A 21,994-nucleotide genomic window follows, 5' to 3' on the forward strand; every position below is an offset into this window, starting at 1 on the left:
GTTAAATCTGATCACTTCAAAATATTTTTAAGTAAACTAATCACAAAAAACGTTAAATTAAAATGACAACATGTTTTCTCCTTTTAAAAGAGTAGTTTTATGATAGCTATCTTGTTTTCTTTTGCTTTATTAAATATGTCCTTCAACGGAATTGATCTGTGGCCCAATTTGTATTCAGTGTTTGTATTTGATTATCACTTGTTTACGGCCGTAGTTGTTTTGTTCATTTTCAAATTTTAAAAGGTTCAAAATGAAATCTTTTTTTTCTTCTTCTTCTTCGGAAGTCCACCCTATTTACAGGGTCACCGCATTAAAAATATCCTAGTTTTAGATAATTTTTAAAAAATGCGTAGTTATTTATAAAATATTAAAAGATTGATAGGTTTAAATAAGTAACTTAGTTTTAGTAAAACAAAAATGATCAGGATAAAAGGTAAAAACTTGTATTCACACTGTACAGATAATACTACCATAATGATTAAAACACTGATTAATTCAAAATAAAAAAACAAGAATGTGTCCATAGTACACGGATGCCCCACTCGCACTATCATTTTACATGTTCGCTGGACCACGAAATTGGGGTCAATACTTTAATTTGGCATTCAAATTAGAAAGATCATATCATAGTTAACATGTGTACTAAGTTTCAAATTGATTAGACTTCAACTTCATCAAAAACTACCTCGACCAAAAACTTTAACCTGAGCTTCACACTATCTTTTTGTTTGTTCAGTGGACCATAAAATTGGGGTCAATACCTTAATTTGACATTAAAACTAGAAAGATCATATCATAGGGAACATGTGTACTAAGTTTCAAATTGATTGGACTTCAACTTCATCAAAAACTACCTCGACCAAAAACTTTAACCTGAAGCGAGATGAACGGACGAACGAACGAAAGAACGGAAGAACGAACGGAGGCACAGACCAGAAAACATAATGCCCCTTTACTGTCGTAGGTGGGGCATAAAAATGGATTAAACTGAAAATTAATAATTAATTACGGTTTTCGTTTCGTTTTTTACACGAAAACCGTCTAAAATGCTAGAATTGTGAAGATTTTAGTAATTTAGCATGATTATATGGTGCTAGTACCCGATATATGTGCATTTTTATGTTAAAAACAGCCCATATTTATGTAGCAGAGGCATTCTCCTGTCCAAAAAATATCTAAAAGTTTACATTTTAACAACTTTGTAAAACTGCTATTTTTTGGGGCCAAAAAGGGGTCTTACTGGACCTACTCCTTTGACGTTTCAGCCATTTTAGCCTGTATTTTACACTGCAATGTTAAAAGCCTCTCGCTTCGATTTTTAAAATAGCTCAGGAACCTGTATTTTTGCAACAGCAGTTTCGTTCAAATGGTGTATATTGTTGTGTATATTCATTTTCTGCCCCGGCAACCTATCTATCACTTAAATTAAAATTAAAACAGACGATTTAAAAAAAAATCCCTATCATTTTAATGTAATTTCCGTGACCCGTATCCGATTTCTTTAGTATAATATTCAAATAAGCAAAGTGGCGTTGATTTCTGGATATGCAATAGTATGATTTAATTATAATAATGAGATTGGTCAAAACATTGCGTAACCAAAATTGGGGCATTTTTTTTGTGTATTGATTCATTGTTTATCTGACGTCCAGCGACAACTATGTCATTGAATGCTTATTCAAAATATTCTTAACAGGTTAAATGTTTCTGAAACCCTCTCCCTCCCCTTTTATCTATTATTTGAGGCAGTTTGGGGGACTAGTTTGAATGTTCTCTATTCAGTACATGGGACCTGGTGTCTTAGAACGAACGATTATAATAGAAAAGGGATCAATTTATATTGCACATTTTCAAATCAGAAAGAATGGATAGTGTGTTTCTAGGGACTTAGGAACATGCAAGGATAAAAAATGCTGGCATGCTTCTTTATCAATTTCGATTGGCACATGTATACAAGGTTTAATGAAACATCCTTAAGTTCATCCTTGCATTTTTCGTTTTATATTTTTTTCAATATATTATATTTTGATTGCATACTTTTTATAAAAAAAAACAAAGAGCCATGCGCGAGATCTAGAAGAGAAAACACGCGTGCACAATCAGTACAATACTGTTGATAAAGTTGCAGTAGGAACTGATATTTCTCTTTATCTTGTCTAGATTGTGGTGCACATTCGCCTGTACATTGTATTTTTATATATGTTGTTGTTTGCAATTTGATGATAGTATCTAGAAAAATGTAAATAGCTGAGTGACAAGTATAGAATTACTTTTATTTCCATGATGAACCAAACTGAACATATATATACATAAAACTTTAATATTAAACCAGCATAAATTAATGCTCGTGGTTTTATAGTATTGTTCAACTAGGAAAGTTTTCGCTAAAATGGGTTATCGAAAATACAGCTGAATGGATTAATCCTGCGCTAAAATGGGCTCTAATGTCTGCGCTAAAATAATGTCCCATAGTAGCTTTTCGCTAAAATTATCTGCGCCCATCTGTTTTCTTGTTCATAGTTGAGATTAAATTTCTTTTATGAAATTGGCAAATTTGATTAAATTAATTTTATTGTGGTTAATTTTGAATTTGCTTTCAACTGTTGATTCTTTTAACATTTAAAATAATACAGGCGATGAAACAAACGATTCAACTAATAATTTTTTTTTATTTGGAAATTATCAAAAGCGGATAAAAGAATAAGCCTTTGGCACCATTTGCGTGTATGATGGTCTTGTGAAACAATGAAAGTCCGTCGGAAGGGGGCGATAAATATCTGAACCGTGTTAAGAAAGAGCAATATCTCATGCACATAAAAGTCAACCTTTTAGCTTTCGAAAAGAGCAGACTAAGGCTACAAGGATGCACTCGAACCCTCAAAGTAGAAACGGATTAACACAAGGTGTAATAACTTGTTTTCCTATCCACTATAAATAAATATGTTTAAACTAAAAGAAAAAGCAGCAGAAAACATCTTTGCTCCAATGGGATAATAATTTAAATGAATATTATTTTTCCGTTTTAATTTAACTGTACTTAACAAAAATATGTATCGATTTTGCATTTCGGTTCTATACGTAGCACGTCAAGTAACCCGCTCATATAAATTATGCTGTATGATTGAGCTGCACGAAATAAAAAAAAGTACGACGTTATTTACACAATGCATGAAAAATAACGTAAAAAAAACGTTACCAAAACTAACACCAACACCGTACGCGACGTCTGTATATGTTTTTTTTTAGATTTTAATGAAACATCTAATGAGGAACCTCGTTTTGATGTTAACTCTTTATCATCACTGACATAAATACATTTTAACACATATTTTTATCTTTTTAACAAGTGGACTTTTTTAAACTTATTAATTTTAAGTTTATTCCATTTTTATGCCCCACCTACGATAGTAAAGGGGCATTATGTTTTCTGGTCTGTGTCTCCGGCGTTCGTTCGTTCGTCCGTTCGTTCGTTCGTTCGTCCGTTCATCCCGCATCAGGTTAAAGTTTTTGGTCGAGGTAGTTTTTGATGAAGTTGAAGTCCAATCAATTTAAAACTTAGTACACATGTTCCCTATGATATGATCTTTCTAATTTTAATGTCAAATTAAGGTATTGACCCCAATTTCATGGTCCACTGAACAAAGAAAAAGATAGTGTGAAGCTCAGGTTAAAGTTTTTGGTCGAGGTAGTTTTTGATGAAGTTGAAGTCCAATCAATTTAAAACTTAGTACACATGTTCCCTATGATATGATCTTTCTAATTTTAATGTCAAATTAAGGTATTGACCCCAATTTCATGGTCCACCGAACAAAGAAAAAGATAGCGTGAAGCTCAGGTTAAAGTTTTTGGTCGAGGTAGTTTTTGATGAAGTTGAAGTCCAATCAATTTGAAACTTAGTACACATGTTAACTATGATATGATCTTTCTAGTTTGAATGCCAAATCAAGGTATTGGCTCCAATTTCATGGTCCACTGAAAAAAGAAAAAGATAGTGTGAAGCTCAGGTTAAAGTTTTTGGTCGAGGTAGTTTTTGATGAAGTTGAAGTCCAATCAATTTGAAACCGTTAGTACACATGTTAACTATGATATGTGATCTTTCTAGTTTGAATGCCAAATTAAAGTATTGACCCAAATTTCATGGTCCAGCGAATATGTAAAATGATAGTGCGAGTGGGGCATCCGTGTACTATGGACACATTCTTGTTTTTTTTTATTTTGAATTAATCAGTGTTTTAATCATTATGGTAGTATTATCTGTAGTGTGAATACAAGTTTTTACCTTTTATCCTGATCTTTTTGTTTTACTAAAACTAAGTTACTTTTCAATTTTTTAATATTTTATAAATAACTACGCATTTTTTAAAAATTATCTAAAACTAGGATATTTTTAATGCGGTGACCCTGTAAATAGGGTGGACTTCCGAAGAAGAAGAAGAGAAAAAAGATTTCATTTTGAACCTTTTAAAATTTGAAAATGAACAAAACAACTACGTACGGCCGTAAACAAAAGTGATAATCAAATACAAACACTGAATACAAATTGGGCCACAGATCAATTCCGTTGAAGGACATATTTAATAAAGCAAAAGAAAACAAGATAGCTATCATAAAACTACTCTTTTAAAAGGAGAAAACATGTTGTCATTTTAATTTAACGTTTTTTGTGATTAGTTTACTTAAAAATATTTTGAAGTGATCAGATTTAACTGAAATGATTTCATGCAATTACTTTCTCACCAACAACGTTTCTGTAAGGGCTCGATGATTACCGAAAAGAACTACAACTGCTACGGCATTTGTTTACTATAAATTTTGGTTTTGATAATCTATGTAATTGCTAAGGCATATACAACCATTCATTGTATATAAGAATCGCTATTTTTTTTAAAAATCATCTGTCACTTAGTTATACTTGTTCTCAAGTTCACAGTTTTCAAAGACGTTTCCCACAAGAAACATGTAGGGAGGAAACATGTATGATTTCATTTTGAACCTTTTAAAATTTGAAAATGAACAAGACAACTACGGCCGTAAACAAAAGTGATAATCAAGTACAAACGCTTAATACAAATTGGGCCACAAATCAATTCCATTGAAGGACATGTTTAATAAAGGAAAAGAAAACAAGAAAACTACCGTAAAATTACACGATGAGGAGTAAAAAGTTTGTCCTTTTAATGTAACGTCTTGGTGATTTGTTTATAGAAAAAACTTTTGAAGTATTTAGATGTAATATAAATGATTCCTATTCATAACATTCTCACAAATGCAATTTTTGTCAAGAGCTCGCCAATTACCAATAGGAACTGGAGCTACAGAATCAAAATAAACTGAAATAAACCCAAACTGTATTAAACCATACGCAAAGAGAAAATCTATATCAAATAATGCGAAACACAGTACAACATCTTACTGGGAAACCACTGAGCTACAAAGAATTAGCAGACCAGAATTTGCCAAAACAGAAAGATATGCATTCACATATTTTCTTCAAGTTTGTAAAATTACTTTTTATACAAACATGGCAAATTTTCCCAAAGAACTATTATACTCCTAACCAGTTCATCCTGGATGTTTCTGTCACAGTCGATTCAGACATACCTTGTTAATGTCTGGAATGAATAGAGCAAAAAATATAAAAAATGCAGGAAACAGATTACAACTAAAAAAAATGCAGGATAAATTTTTCATACCCTCCCCCTCCCCAAAAAAGAAAATTAAATTAAAATAAATAAACAAATAAAATCAAATGGTTGCTCCCTCATCTTAACCTGTTCTTCAAAATGCAGACCTTTCTCTGACTGCTATATAATTAATAAATTTAAATTAACAGAGATATATAGATATATATATATATATATTTCAATAACTTGAATAAGTTTATATTTAAGATTAACTTGATTAACAAAATAATAAAGATGAAAGCTTAAATCTGTACTTAGTATCTGTCTTTGATAAATATCTGAGTTACATGCTAATAGAACATGTCACATTACTAGAATCAATAACTTCTCTACCTTCATGATAAATTTCAATTTTGATGGGTCACAAAACTAAATATGATGCATCATCCTGCCGCTGAATGCTATATAACTCAGACTATAAAATATCTTATATATAAGCCTGAGTAATTAAAAAAAACCACATGCATGGAATTTTAAACTCTTTCTTTGAAGTACACTTTGTAAATATTAACTATAGATCTGGATAAGAATTTCTTGTGTATTAACAGGCTCCATCTCAACATTGTTAAGTCCAATGGATCTCATTAGATTCCTCTTTACAAGTGATCTCTAAAATTAGTCTCACATGTAATTGTAACACCTTCTGCCTTATGAACTCAATTATTACTATACAATGATTGGTAATATTGCTCTTAATTGTTACCCCTTGTCATCCCAGGACATATTGGAAAGTCATGATCTGAATCATGGCTTTTGTGATTCTACTCCTGTTTTAACGATTTACATTTATCATCGCTCTTTGACTTTTAATTCCACAAAACAATACACACAGTACCCACTTTATTGTAATGTTATTCAATAACAAATATTAGAAAGTTTTCAAAAAGCTGCTCTAATTGGTGTTTTCAATTGTTAATTGAATGATATGAATAGTTAAGATTATTATTTAATAAATAAATTTGGTGTTTTTACTGTCTTCTGATTGGTTAAAATTATTAGTTTTATTTTCAATGTTGTCAATTTTAATGGCGACACGCCCACTTTTTTTTTTCATACGCCAACATGTGTGTACGCTTGTTATTGTTAATATAAATAATATAAAAAGTTCTTTGAGCCTTGTTTTTGATAGAAATTTATTTATAATGAATGGCAATGATTTATTTTGATTTTATTGAACCATAAAACTAATTTTTGACTCTTCACATTTTACATAATCCGCTTCACGGATTATTCAATGTGAAGAGTCAAAAATTAGTTTTATGGTTCAATAAAATCAAAATAAATAATAGCCATTCATTAATAGTTTTGTCTTTCTAGGTGAATGTGATGGCTCTATGTCTTTGTATAAGAGAGTCCGTGAAAATGATGAGGGCCAATGGAGTTGATGATGGTCATATCATTAATATAAACAGGTGAAATCTTTAGGTTAAGTGTAGTTTTAAATCAAATATTAGGTTGATATAAGAATTATTTCATAAACAAATAGATACTTTAATGTTTCTTTATCATATATTATATTGTTATTAACTGGCTGTTTCTGTATTGGCTTCCGCTCGAGACCTGTAGGGTCAAGGGGCAATACAGCTGACCGAGAATTTATACCAGTGCAAATACAGAAACAGCCAGTTCTTAAACACTTTTATTAAATAATCCAACTTTTTCAATACAGACTTGTTCTGAATGCTGTATTACATACATCAAATGTGAATATAAGGCCAATATTTCCAATACGGACTGGCAATGATGTGAATATAAGGCCATTATTTCCAATATGGGCTTGCAATAATGTGATTATAGGGTCAATATTTCCAATACGGACTGGCAATGATGTGATTATAGGGCCAATATTTCCAATATTGGCAATAAATACTTTTTCAGTATTGGACCGGGCTGAAAAGCAATATAGATCACATGATTTATATGACCAGGAAGACGTCACCAGTTTGACACATGCTGTTTTGGTAGTTTTAGGGCTGTTTTAGGTGTAATACCACCATTGATTTTTCCCTATTAGTCTTTGTTTAATTGGCACTTTTAAAAAAATTGTACAGTATTTACCTTTATTTCAACTAAAGAAATACTTTGCATGTATAAAGTGTAATCCTTTCCAGTGATACAGTGAAAATTTCACACTACATTTCATTGCATATAAGGAAGTACCCAACACCGGAAGTAAACAACCCAATTTTTACACTATTATTTACTGGTTACCTGCTTTGGTAACTATGTAACCTTAACGTTCCAAAATATTTTATAAGACCATCAAATAAAAAAAGAATGATGCTTTCAGACTTCCAATATACATATTTACGACTCAGAAAAATTTAAGTGCATTGAAATGCAGGGTTAATTTTCTACAACTGTCAAATTCAAGGGAATATTTTTTTAGGCCTACTTTCGTATGCAACCGGATGCGACGTACCATGATTTGGTGGTATTACACCTAAAGAACACCTAAATGTCAAATAAACTTAATGTAATTTTTTTCCCTCCAATTGCAAGTTATTTCAAGCATAACTGTCAAGTTTTGTCTCAGTCAGAGCTATAGTTTCAGAGAAAATCACTATAATGTAAGGCCATATCCTACGGCAATTTCAGTCAAATTTCTTCACACTTATTTCAGTGTATCATTATAAAATGCAGTGTTGACTAATATCTGATCATAAACTCATGATCTATGCATTCAAACAATTAAATAGAATACAAAAGACAACTTTAAGATGATAAACAATTTTATTGCACCTTTTAGAGTTCATTTGAAGGTCTGTTTTAGTCTGTTTTGGTCCATTTTTCCTCCATCCTTCCTTTATCATCAAAACTTGATATCTTTTGTCTAAAAAATAAAATAAATGTGATTATTTTCCCACAAAAATGAAATAAATGTAATGTTAAATCAATAATTAAAGTGTTTTAGCTGATAGAACTGTCTCTATAAATGTTAACAGTCTACACGGAAGTTTCAATAAGGCCTTATGTGTAACTTGAGTTTTTGGTCTGTTCCCCTAGCTAGTGTGACAAATAACGGTTCCCTTTCAGTCAATCATTTATTGTTACTGGTATCAAAGTCTTTTTATTTACTCATAACAGTATATTTTTAATAGATTTACACAAAAAAGTCCTCTTTCTTGTATTTTATATTAGAAAATGGGGAGAAAGAGTAATAGAAAAATACCTCAAAATGTTTTTAAAAAGGGTTATGTCCCTTGGAATGCTGGTACAAAAAATATATTGGTAAGAATTATAAAGTTTAAGTATGTGAAACTGGATTCTGATGTGTATAAATCCAGGGCAAATAAGTGTTTAGATGATTTATTGTCTGTGCAAAATGAAGACGGCACGATGGCAAATTGTAAACTTTTGCGGCCAAAACAACAAAAAAACATGACAATAGTTGATACTTACTCTAATGCTGAAGTGTCATCTGCTGACCACTTCACATATAAAAAATTTCAACAAAATGCTCTTCAGAACATGGTGTACACTGAAATAAAAAATTCACATGTTGTATAAACAAAACTGTAAGGGTAATTTAAAATTTAACACAATAATCTAAATACAGCTTTGTCTGTCCACCCATTTTACTTAGAAAACACCCGTAAACCCCCATTTCAAGGCAATTTTACCTCAAACGTGCTTTCAGTGTCTAAATCCATTCCGAAAAGTCCATGTTTACAATGTATGAACTGGTTTATTAATAACTTTTAAAAATGAAAGTACAATAAGGTCAATAGAGCACATGTAGTTTCCCTAAATAGGTGTAATACCACCATTGATTTTTCCCTATTAGTCTTTGTTAAATTGGAACTTTTAAAAAAATTGTACAGTATTTACCTTTATTTCAACTAAAGAAATACTTTGCATGTACATGTATAAAGTTTAATCCTTTCCAGTGATACAGTGAAAATTTCACACTACATTTCATTGCATATAAGATAGTACCCAACACCGGAAGTAAACAACCCAATTTTTACACTATTATTTACTGGTTACCTGCTTTGGTAACTATGTAACCTTAACGTTCCAAAATATTTTATAAGACCATCAAATAAAAAAAGAATGATGCTTTCAGACTTCCAATATACATATTTAAGACTCAGAAAAATTTAAGTGCATTGAAATGCAGGGTTAATTTTCTACAACTGTCAAATTCAAGGGAATATTTTTTTAGGCCTACTTTCATATGCAACCGGATGGGACGTACCATGATTTGGTGGTATTACACCTAAAATCATATAATTTAATAAACAGTAATAATATGGGATTGCTAGATGATATGATGCACATGCATTTATTCTCTTTGCATTCATTATTGAAAGAAGCCAAATTTTTATTGAATATTTAATGTTCAGTGGCAAATATAGTCGTGTGTTTATCCGTCTACTGTTTGAAACAGCAGGAATATACAAGATTAAGTTATACAAGCTGAAGATGCATACAGATAATTTTCTGAAAAATAAGCTAATGAAAATATGAAACTTTAATTGTTTTGGTCTAACTGGAACGATGCATTGGTGCTTTAAGTAGACGCTGTTTGATTGTCATTCATGAAAATGAGTTTACTTTATCATTCCTACAGTCAGGGGTACTACTTGTACAAGTGTATTTTATTTACTTGAAGAAGTAAAAAAAATATACACATATAAGTAAATTTGTAGGATACTTATACAAGTGAATTTTATTTACTTGTATAGGTAAAAAAAATTGGCTTAGTTACATTGTACATGTTGTATGTCCCTTAGGCATTCAGAATTTTTTTACTTGTATAAGTAAAAAATCATCCTTTCTTCTTTTCTTGAATTCTTTGCTCTAATAGAATTTTAAATTGTGTACCCTTTGCAGATGTCTTTACTAATCATTTAAGTGTAATTTCATGGACACTGAGAGACCCATTTGTCTGTTATCTTCTTAACACTGCTCATTTACAAGCCCCAAAGGAGCAATTTTTGATTGCCTTGCGCTAATATACAAGATCTTTGCTCAATCAGTTTCATTGATGAATTAATGAGATGAAACATTGAAGTTTAATGAAAATTTGAGCAAACCTGGGAAAAATCATTAAAGGCATGATTTTACATCTCAAAAATTGGGGATTTTTGTGGGATTGTAGGAAAAATTTACTTATGCAAGTAATTTTTTCAAAAAATTAAGGGGAGATTATTCAAACATTATTTATTTACTTATATGTGTATATTTTTTTTCACTTCTTCAAGTAAATAAAATACACTTGTACAAGTAGTACCCCTGACTGTCCTATATTTAAAGTTTATCTGGACATCGTTGTGGCAAAGCACACTTTTATTCAGCTACTAAACATGCAGTGACTGCATTAACTGAAGGCATTAGATGGGAACTTAGAGAAATAAACAGTCATTTCAAAATAACAGTAAGTTTAGCAGTATTAACAAAACTTTGGTCTTATAAAAATGTTCACTATAAAGTTATTAAGAAAAATATCTTCTACAGGTCACAGTGGTTTCCAAAATGACTGACTTTTTTAGCTCACCTGGCCCAAAGGGCCAAGTGAGCTTTTCCTATCACTTAGCTTCTGTTGTCCTGTGTCGTACGGCGTCATCGTCATCGTTGTCCGGTGTCGTTAACTTTTACAAAAATCTCCTCCTCTGAAACTACTGGGCCAAATTTAAACAAACTTGACCACAATCATCATTGGGGTATTTAGTTTAAAAATTGTGTCCGGTGACCCGCCAAAATAACCAAGATGGCCGCCATGGCTAAAAATGTATATTTTGGCTTATAACTCTGAAACCAAAGCATTTAGAGCAAATCTGTTTGTGGGGTAAATTTGTTTATAAGGTCAAGATCTATCTGCCCTGAAATTTTTAGATGAATCAGACAATGTGTTTTTGGGTTGCTGCCCCTGAATTGGTAATTTAAAGGAAATTTTGTTCGTTTTCGGTTGTTATCTTGAAAATTATTATAGATAGAGATAAACTGTAAACAGCAATTATGTTCAGCAAAGTAAGATCTACAAAGAAGTCTGCGTAATCAAAATGGTCAGTTGACCCCTTAAGCAGGTAGTCATTTTTTACCAAATTTTCATAAAATCTTCTCCTATGAAACTACTGGACCAAATTTAACGAAACTTAGCCAAAATCATTATTAGGGTATCTAGTTTAAAAATTGTGTGCTGTGACCTGGCCAACCAACCAAGATGGCCGTAATGGCTAAAAATAGAACATAGGGGTAAAATGTAGGTTTTGGCTTATAACTCTGAAACCAAAGCATTTAAAGCAAATCTTACAAAGGGATTAACTTGTGTATATAAAGTAAATATCTATCTGCCCTGAAATATTCAGATGAATTGGATAACTGGTTGTTGGGTTGCTGACCCCCAATTGGTAATTTTTAAAGAAATTTAGCCATTTTTGGTTATTATCTTGAATACTATTATAGATAGAGATAAATTGTAAACAGCAATAATGTTCAGCAAATTAAGATCTTCTAATAAGTCAACATTACAAAAAATGGTCAGTTGACCCCTTAAGGAGTTATTGCCCTTTATAGTAATTTTTTAACAATTTTCATTAATTTGGTAAATTTTGGTAAGTTTTTACAAAGTGTTTTCCTCTGTAACTAAAGGGCCAAGTTCATTACAGATAGAGAAAATTGTAAGTTGGAAGAATGATCAGTAAAGTATGATCTACAAACACATCACCATCACCAAAACACAATTTTGTCATGAATCCATCTGTTTCCTTTGTTAAATATATGCACATAGACCAAGGTGAGCGACACAGGCTCTAAAGAGCCTCTAGTTTTTCTTAATTTCTCCATAATCCATCAGAGAATATGAATGTAGGTTGTTACATTTTACACAATAGTGTTCTTTGATAGTACTCCATTTTGTTTACAGCAATTTTGTAGAATTTTTTTCTATTTCTTTTTCCAGAAAAACACACATTTGAGTTCATTTCACATTAATAATCCAATAAGCACATTGTGTAGAAAAGTATTACCAATTAAGTTTCCTCTTCAGTATAGACCTGCAGGATCTGTTGATGATCATAAAAACCAAGATATCTGACCTATAAATACACAAAAAAAATTTTTTTTATTATATTATTCAGTTATTTTATTGTTGTTTTTAATTTTGTTTATGTCACAAGTATAATGTTACTTATATGACAAATAAAAGATTATTATTCTATTATAAATGGAGAAAAAATAAATAAGCTTATTTTATCACGTTTTGAGGAACATTTTGAGAAACTTTCATTTGATATTCTTACTTGTCATGCTTATGAGTTCTCTTATTTCAGTGCTTTGTGTCCAAGATTTAATATTCGTTGTTTAGTGCCTTGTAGTGATATTTAAAGTTGAGCCACTTGCAATAGTTGTTATAGAATGTTCATATGTTGTGTTTTAATATTTGAACCACTATCCTATATTATGGTCAGGTTGAGTGCTCACAGACATGAGGCCTAAATTAATATATTGTTTGTTTCCCTAATCCCTACTCTGACAAGCCAGGTGTGGGTGGGTAGGTAGGTAAATTATTCTATTTTTCCCAAAAGCCTGAATATTATCAGATGATCGGGCATTTAGCCCGAAAATCAGAAATGAATAAAATAATATTTGGCTTAGTTTTGACAATAAAATTTTATGAGTAGGGCCATTTTTGCAGGGTCGGTCGGGATTGGGGAAACAAACAATATTTTATATGAGGCCTGATTTTTTTTATTAATTGTTATTGACTTTGAACATGTTGAACTTAATTGGATTGTTTAAATCTTTACATGTTGAGATCTTTAATGGCTGACCTATAAAGGAAGTGTTTTCTCATTATTGAAGGCAGGCCCATGATTGGCCTTTAATTTCTTGCATCCGCTACATTGAACTCTGGTGGATAAGTCATTCATTTACCATACCACATTTTCTTATTTTTATATGAGTCATCCTTCAAAGGCAATTACTTTTATTACTGTAATTCAGAAATTATCTAAACTTTTTAGTAATGCGAATAATGTGACTGGGTGAGTCAGAGTATCGCAAAAAGAAGAAATCATATTTTGATAACAGAAACATATATATATAATTATATATATCATGTAACTATATAGATCTTTATGCAGATTTTTTCTGTAATCACAAAAAGTTGTCCATTCCCTGAAAAGTCTGAATTTACAGTATATATATATAGAAGTGGTCTTACCATTTAGGCCTTGTTGTATTTTGTTTATCTTGTTTTGCCGCTCATTTCTACTGTAACTGTTTATATTTTTCATTATTTTTCTATATTTCTTGTCCTATAAAACATAAAAAGGGTAAAAACTATTATTAAATATCAGTTTGTGTTTTTCTTTATATGCAGTTATATTTAAAAAGAATGGAATATTTGTGCTATTTCATTTCACAAACTTTTTGCCAGTCATGACTTTCACCCTGGTCAATAGTTTAAAAAACAAACTTTCCCATACTTTTTCTTTGTGTTCGTACTTATTTTTCATTGGACGACAAAGACATGATTCAACTATTCTTCTATGATTTGTTTCACTTGACTACGTTAAACTCTGAAATATTGTTTACAGTATAATCTGTATGTGTCTCACTCGTCAAAATTTCAAATTAATATATAAATAACCAATAAAAATGCTACGCATGGCTCAGCTTGATACAAACGTACAGGATGAACCCAGAACAGTTGGGGCAAGTATGGACACAACAATCAAGCTCGATACAACTCTGAATTTTAAATTTGGATTGTGATTCAATAGTTGACGCAGCATAGGATTCTGACACAGAATGAATGTGGTCCAAGTACTTAAAAATTTTAAATTGACAATTAACCTCTAAAATGGTCAAATATTCAAAATCTCAATACGTGGTTAGATGCAGCATATCAACATGATCAAAGAACCCCAATAATTCTTGATGAAATCAAATAAAGTTAAATTTTAGACCCTTTAGAACTCAATGTGGACCAATTTGATAACAGGCCAAAATATCAAAAATCTTAATGAATGGTTAGATTCAGCATATCGAAGAGCCCCATATATTCAATTTTTGTTTAAATCAAACAAAGTAAAATTTTGGACCCTGATTTGGGCCAACTTGAAATTTGGGCCAATAAAAAATCTAAGTAAATATTCAGATTCAGCATATTAAAGAACACCAAGAATTTAAATATTGTTAAAATCAAAATAAGTTTAATTTTGAACCCTTTGGACCTTCAGGTAGAACAATTTAAACAGGACATAAAAACTAGAAATCTAAATACACAGTTAGATTTGGCATATCAAAGAACTCCAATAATTAAATTTTCTATAAAATCAAACAAAGTTTAATATTGGCCCCTTTTGGCCGTTAATTCATATTATTCTTAAACTCTGAACAAAAACTCTGGTCACAAACCTTGTGTTTGAATTTCATAGATTTCTATTAACTTGTACTAAAGTAATTAAGCAAAAACTAAATGTCCTTGGACAACGACGACTACATGATAAAATTGAGAATGGAAATAGGGAATGTGTCAAAGAGACAACAACCCGACCATAGATTTGAGGGTTTGACCCCTTTTCTGTTACGGAGCAATGCATTTGAATGGGAGATATACTATAGTTGGAACCCCTCTTTACTCTTGGTTGGTACCCCTCTTTACTCTTGGTTGGGACCCCCCTTTTAAAATGGCTGGATCTGCCCCTGAGAAGCATTATAGAAAAATCTATATGCTTTGACTCAAAATAAGGATAAATTTTATTTTTAAAGGGCAGGCACGGATCCAGAGGGGGGTTCCAGGGATTGGAACCCCCCCTTTTTTTTTTAAATATTATTAATGCATTTGAATGGGGACATGTAATTGCCCCCCCCCCCTTTTCCCCTTTTGTCCTGGGTTAAAATCCCACCCCACCACTTTTTTAAATGACTGAAGGGTCTATAATTAAGTTTGACAACATCAGACATACTACTTTATCAAAAAAAATTGCCACATTTCATCCAATTAAATTTCATCCCTTACTTTCTATTTCATCCATAATATTTAAAGAAATAAATTTGGGAGGAGTATGATTTTAATTTGCAAGTTATACACTATCCAAACTAGAGACCTATTATAGAGTAGATATACTTGACTAATTTAAATCAAACTTGGGGTGACTGGGAACAAAGATTTAAGGGAATAGATGACAGTTTACCTACAATGACATAGTTTCATAGCAATAGAATACATTAAAGACTACATGGTCATTCTTATGTTTAAACTTTGGGTGTTCATTTTTTAATGTTTAAAGCTAACAATTTCAACTTCATACATGTATCAAGATTTGATCCTACATTATTTATAAAATATTGAAGAAAATAGCTTTTTAAACTTGGATCCTTCCCCAAAAATGAAAAGTTCTGGATCCGCCCGTCAACCTTTCACTCAGGTCATTGGTGAAGAGTTGTCACACAAAATAAATGATACCAAATGTTCATATGAATATGTTTTAGCTAGTGTAGGTGTATAAGTCAGTAAGGAGGCAACCATGGTGAAACATGTGATTAATCTTGCTATGTAAACTTGTGCAATAAATAAAAATTACCAATCTATTAAAAAATCCGTGAGCCCAATCTCATCCAGTGAAATAGATTATTGTCTGTTTTCGAAGTTATATGGAAGTAAGTTAGTAGTCCAGATAATTATGACACATTGCAAGGCATTTTTTCTAAGGAGAAGTGTAGAATGGGGGAATGGAACCAAAAAATTGATCGGATCCGATATGTTCTTCCCAGCATGGTAACGGAGCACCTATTAATTTGTAGGTAATTAATTTATTATTAGTGTCGGTGGTCTCGTGTCCGTCAATTATGCAGTATACGGCTCCATTTGTTAAAAAGTCATGGTCACTGAGGAGAGTGGACTCAACAACTGCATGATAGATACTTATATGTATATAATGTTTGTTCTTTTGTTGTTATTTTTGTATGATGTATTGTGTTCATTTATATATGCCTTCAACCCCATTGGGGTATAAATGTGCATTTATTCAATAAACTAAAAAAAGTAAATCAGAGTGAATATTCCATGCACATTAAAGTAAAATTAGCAGAGAAGAGACAATTATCAACTTGTGTATTATTCATTATCTCGCAGTTATTTACGGTAAATCAGCTATATGTATATAATATATATCCCAAAACAGGTGTTCGGTTCTAGTACTATATAATGGCTATATAGTATATGACTTTTAAATAACAATTATATCTGTATTCTGTGGCGGGTCGAAGGGAATGGAATCCGGGGTTGGACTCCCCTAGCTTTTTGTGAGCAATCAATGATTTGATGATAATCTCGGGAATCCTCTCAAGTTCCTATATACAAGGTGATAGGACGTTCCGTTGGAATGGGTTACCTTTTCACGCTTAATTAATGAAGGTTCATGTGGACCCTATGATTAAATGGCCGTATTTTCACCTCAATATTTACTCTGAGTACAGGCAAACCTGTGCATCTGGAAAAGTTTTAAGGCATAGCGTGATAAGGTAACCTATTCCAACGGAACGTTTTATCACCTTGTATATAGGAACCTTAAAAATATGTGAATAGGTCGGGAAAAACTCTCTTTTGACACTTCAGTAGGTATTGCACTGTTGCATTACACACCAATCAAAACGCAAACAATATGGGAAAAGATAACATTGTATAAACCTACACAATATATGAATAAGGTGTACACTTTTGAAATCTAAATTATATGAAAAGGTTGGGGTAACAGAAACCCAGCGGCAACGACACCCCTCATTTAATGGAGACATGTAGTTGGAACCCCCTTTATCATGGCTGGATCCGCCCATGATTTTACATGTAAATCAAGCCTCGAGTATTTGTGGGAGCGTCTATAAAACACCACATAGGTCGCCTTGGTGCACTAAGCTCATGAAACTGCACTAAGCCCATGATGGGATGGTGCGGTGAAAGTAAAAAACATACCATCGGACGTAGTTTTTCATGAAGATAATATATCTGATTTTTTTAGTCATTAAAAATTGTAGTGAAGTCGTAATTTGATTGTTTCTGTCATCAAAGGTTTTGTCCGACGGCACGTGCCAGGTAATAAAATCACTGAACCATGAAGAAATAAAAAAAACCCAAAACATAACAATTACATGGCTTATACACAGGGGCGTAGCTAGAAGAAAACGATGTGCAAGCAACTACCGCCGAGCGGAGCGGTGCGAAAAATTTTTGGGACCATTTAATGCAGAAAAATGTTTTTTTTTTCGTTTTTCGGTCATATGACGGTTTATAGAGGAGCTACATGTAGATAGGACTTATAAACAATTTATGAACGTAAAACTAATAATACTTGAATCTTCTGAAAAGAGTAAATCATCATGATTAATTTAATACATAAACAACACATTTTGAAATTACAGAATTTACTCAACATTGACCAAATATAAAAAAGAAGATGTGGTATGATTGCCAATGAGACAACCATCCACAAAAGACCAAAATGACACAAACATTTACAACTATATGCCACCGTACGGCCTTCAACAATGAGCAAAGCCAATACCGCATAGTCAGCTATAAAAGGCCCCGATAAAACAAAGTAAAACAATTCAAACGAGAAAACTAACGGCCTTACTTGAACGGAAAACAAATATGTAACACATACACAAACGACAACCACTGAAGTACAGGCTCCTGACTTGGGGCAGCCACAAACATAAATACTGTGGCGGGGTTAAACATGTTAGCGGGATCCCAACCCTCCCCCTAACATGGGACAGTGGTAGAACAGTACAACATAAGAACGAACTATAAAAATCAGTTACTTTTTATACGACCGCAAAATTTGAAAAAAATTTCGTCGTATATTGCTATCACGTTGGCGTCGTCGTCTGCGTCGTCGTCGTCGTCGTCGTCCGAATACTTTTAGTTTTCGCACTCTAACTTTAGTAAAAGTAAAATTTTAACACAAGGTTTATGACCATAAAAGGAAGGTTGGTATTGATTTTGGGAGTTTTGGTCCCGACAGTTTCGGAAAAAGGGGCCCAAAGGGTCCAAAATTAAACTTTGTTTGATTTCATCAAAATTGAATAATTGGGGTTCTTTGATATGCCGAATCTAACTGTGTATGTAGATTCTTAACTTTTGGTCCCGTTTTCAAATTGGTCTACATTAAGGTCCAAAGGGTCCAAAATTAAACTTAGTTTGATTTTGACAAAAAATGAATTGGTTGGGTTCTTTGATATGCTGAATCTAAAAAGGTACTTAGATTCTTGATTATTGGCCCAGTTTACAAGTTGGTCCAAATCGGGTTCCAAAATTAAACTTTGTTTGATTTCATCAAAAATTGAATAAATGGGGTTCTTTGATATGCCAAATCTAACTGTGTATGTAGATTCTTCATTTTTGGTCCTGTTTTCAAATTGGTCTACATTAAAGTCCAAAGGGTCCAAAATTTGATTTTAACAAAAGTTGAAATCTTGGGGTTTTTTGATATGCTGAATCCAAACATGTACTTAGATTTTTGATTATGGGCCCAGTTTTTAAGTTGGTCCAAATCAGGATCTAAAATTATTATATTAAGTATTGTGCAATAGCAAGTCTTTTCAATAATCTTTGTCCATAATCAACTTAAATCTTTGTTATATACAATATACAATGTAAACGAGTCTAAATTGAAAATTCACTTTTTACTACCAACTGATAAATTAGAATAATCTTTACCATTCAGTGATAACAAGCAGTTTTTTTACATCTTAATATTTTATGATGTATTTAAATGAGTAGTTATTGTTGCAAACTCCATTAGAAATTTTAATTGAGATTAGTTTTGGAATAAGGGAAAGGGGGATGTGATTAAAAAAAATTGGGTTCAATTTTTCTCATTTGAAATTTCATAAATAAAAAAAAAAATCCTTCAAACATTTTTTTGAGAGGATTAATATTCAACAGCATAGTGAATTGCTCTAAGAGAAAACAAAAATTTTAAGTTTATTAGAACACATTCATTCTGTGTCAGAAACCTATGCTGTGTCAACTATTTAATCACAATCCAAATTTAGAGCTGAATCCAGCTTGAATGTTGTGTCCATACTTGCCCCAACCGTTCAGGGTTAAACATCTGCGGTCGTATAAAGCTACGCCCTGCGGAGCATCTGGTTTTTTCTTCTAAAACAAACCAGGTTAAGATTACATCTTCTGTAAAATTGTGTTATTTAATTAAAAAAAACCTGCTCTATGGGTCTAAGCAGAAACGATCTTCTCCAAGACTTTAAACTACAGACTTAATACACTGATAGATCTGCATGGTAGCACTCGTGAGGTGTTATATACCAGCGTACGTGTTCTCCGTCGAGCGACTTCCCTATTGAAATTGTCAAAATACATGCCATTTGTATGTCTCAGACAATGTTGAGAATTATTCGTTGGTTATATTTCCTACAACACGAGGAAGTAGATACGACACAAAGAAGCTATTTTCTGATAATACCAGACACTCTCGAATTCCAAAATAAATTAGCCGGAGGAATACTGAAAAATAGGTTTACCGTTCAGTCACAGAATTGCTTTCGACATTTAGATGTGGTGTTGCTACACATAGGATTTAAACAGGGAGATATGAAAATATTGATTACAGAGTGTGCCATATAGACGTTTTTATTGAAGATGAAGCGCATAGTTTTATGAAGATGTCCTCTTTATAGCGATTTTAAAAACCATTTATGTTATGTTGCTGAAACTTTTAATAATAATTTTAATGATTTAGATGATAACCAAAAGTTAAGTTTTTATTCTCAGAAGAATGCTTGTTTGTATGGAAAGGTTTCATTCGCCACTAGCTCTTTTTTAACGATGCACAATTGATGCATATAAAATTATTTGTTTTAATATTAAAGTTATGACAGTGCACATACCAAATAGAAAAATGTCCAATTACTAATTAGCATTTAATTGTTATGTTCTCCCATATAGAATTAAACTAAATTAGTACTATATAATGATCATGTCTCTAAAACATTTCCGTTCTGTACATAACATATTGTTGTCATTCCATCTCTGGAAAGTGGTGGATAGTTGTCTCATTGGGAATCATACCATAACTATCTATTTATATGAAATATAAATTGTATATATAATAATTACCTCTTGCAGAATTTCAAGCGGTCTTTCATATTTGTTGAAAATGAGTTGCATTGAACCCCAAGGACACCAAATTTTAACTCTTATAAATGAAATAAGTCTGAAGTGTGTTATAATGTGTGTCTATTCGTGCAAATATTGAAACGGTAAATGGGGAAGAATAAAAAGAAAGAAGTAGACTTCAATATACTCCGCTTTGAGTAAATGCCAATTTTTATTGTTTTTACTATTATTTCCGCGAATCTTTTATTTCGAAAAGCGCAAACACTTCTTCCAAATATCTTTTTTTTTCAAAAGCATCGAAGAAAAGATCAACAGACCCTTTTATCATTTCTAATTAGGAACAAAGAAAATAATTTACTAGTTAAAAGATAATCCTTCAGAATTGATTGGCTCAATTAAAAAGGTAATCAGACATTACACAAGTAGAGCGCGTGTCACGTTAAAAATGTTCTTTTTATATCATCAAGATTCAAGATTCAAGATTTTATTCATAACCTCAGACACATACTTGTGTACAAGAGGACAATATATACAAACATAATAAGATAATACATAGCGAGACAGGACAAACGAAACACAAATACATAGTATATTTTTAAAAGACAATTGGTATAATCAGAGACATATAATAAAATTATATGTCTCTGGTATAATTAGATAGTATTTTATGATTTTCTTCACAAAAATTGATAAATTCCTTTGAACTTGTACGTTACAAATAGACAACAAGCCAGTGAACTTGTTCTTGCTTGGATTCATTACATAGTTATTTGGTATAAACTTTGATCTAAGAGCAGAAACATCAGCATTTTACAGGTAAACAATATATGAAACTCATCCCATATTCCCTCATTACATAATGTACTTATTCTATTTTCCCTCGCGATCCCCGCCCACCTACCCGTCTCAATAGGTAACTTCAAATTCGAGCATCAAAGTTTAGATATGTAATATCCGTCCTTGGGTAATAATCGCAATAGATACGGTTCCAAACCAAACTCGAGTTTGAAAAAAGAATAGAATTCACCCCTAGATGCATTATGTATCTGCGAGAACCAATGCTGATAGTACTGATATGTTAATCGCTGTTTAACCATACTTTTTAACCAATCAATATTTTCAACTAATTGATCATTCCATATAAAAGTAAGACCTGTATCATCAAATATAGATTTCACATATTGAATCCATTTTAATTTGGTAGGATTATTTTCAT

At 31.8% G+C, this 21,994-nt stretch overlaps 1 long non-coding RNA gene across 3 annotated transcripts; it reads right to left on the reverse strand.

Moving 5' to 3' along the window:
• Positions 1-8,339: 8,339 nt before the first annotated feature.
• LOC134709753 (uncharacterized) lies at positions 8,340-14,566 on the reverse strand. Of its 3 annotated transcripts, XR_010106033.1 has the most exons (4): positions 13,855-14,566; positions 12,659-12,727; positions 9,087-9,165; positions 8,340-8,517 (listed from the first exon to the last, which is right to left on the reverse strand). It is a non-coding gene; the product is annotated as an uncharacterized LOC134709753 (long non-coding RNA). The 3 variants fall into 3 exon arrangements; XR_010106031.1 differs by lacking the exons at positions 12,659-12,727; positions 13,855-14,566 and adding an exon at positions 9,516-10,404; XR_010106035.1 differs by lacking the exons at positions 12,659-12,727; positions 13,855-14,566 and adding an exon at positions 9,308-9,502.
• Between the last annotated feature and the right edge of the window lie 7,428 nt (positions 14,567-21,994).

The sequence above is a fragment of the Mytilus trossulus genome, chromosome 1, assembly GCF_036588685.1.
Source record: "Mytilus trossulus isolate FHL-02 chromosome 1, PNRI_Mtr1.1.1.hap1, whole genome shotgun sequence".
Lineage (NCBI taxonomy): Eukaryota > Metazoa > Mollusca > Bivalvia > Mytilida > Mytilidae > Mytilus > Mytilus trossulus.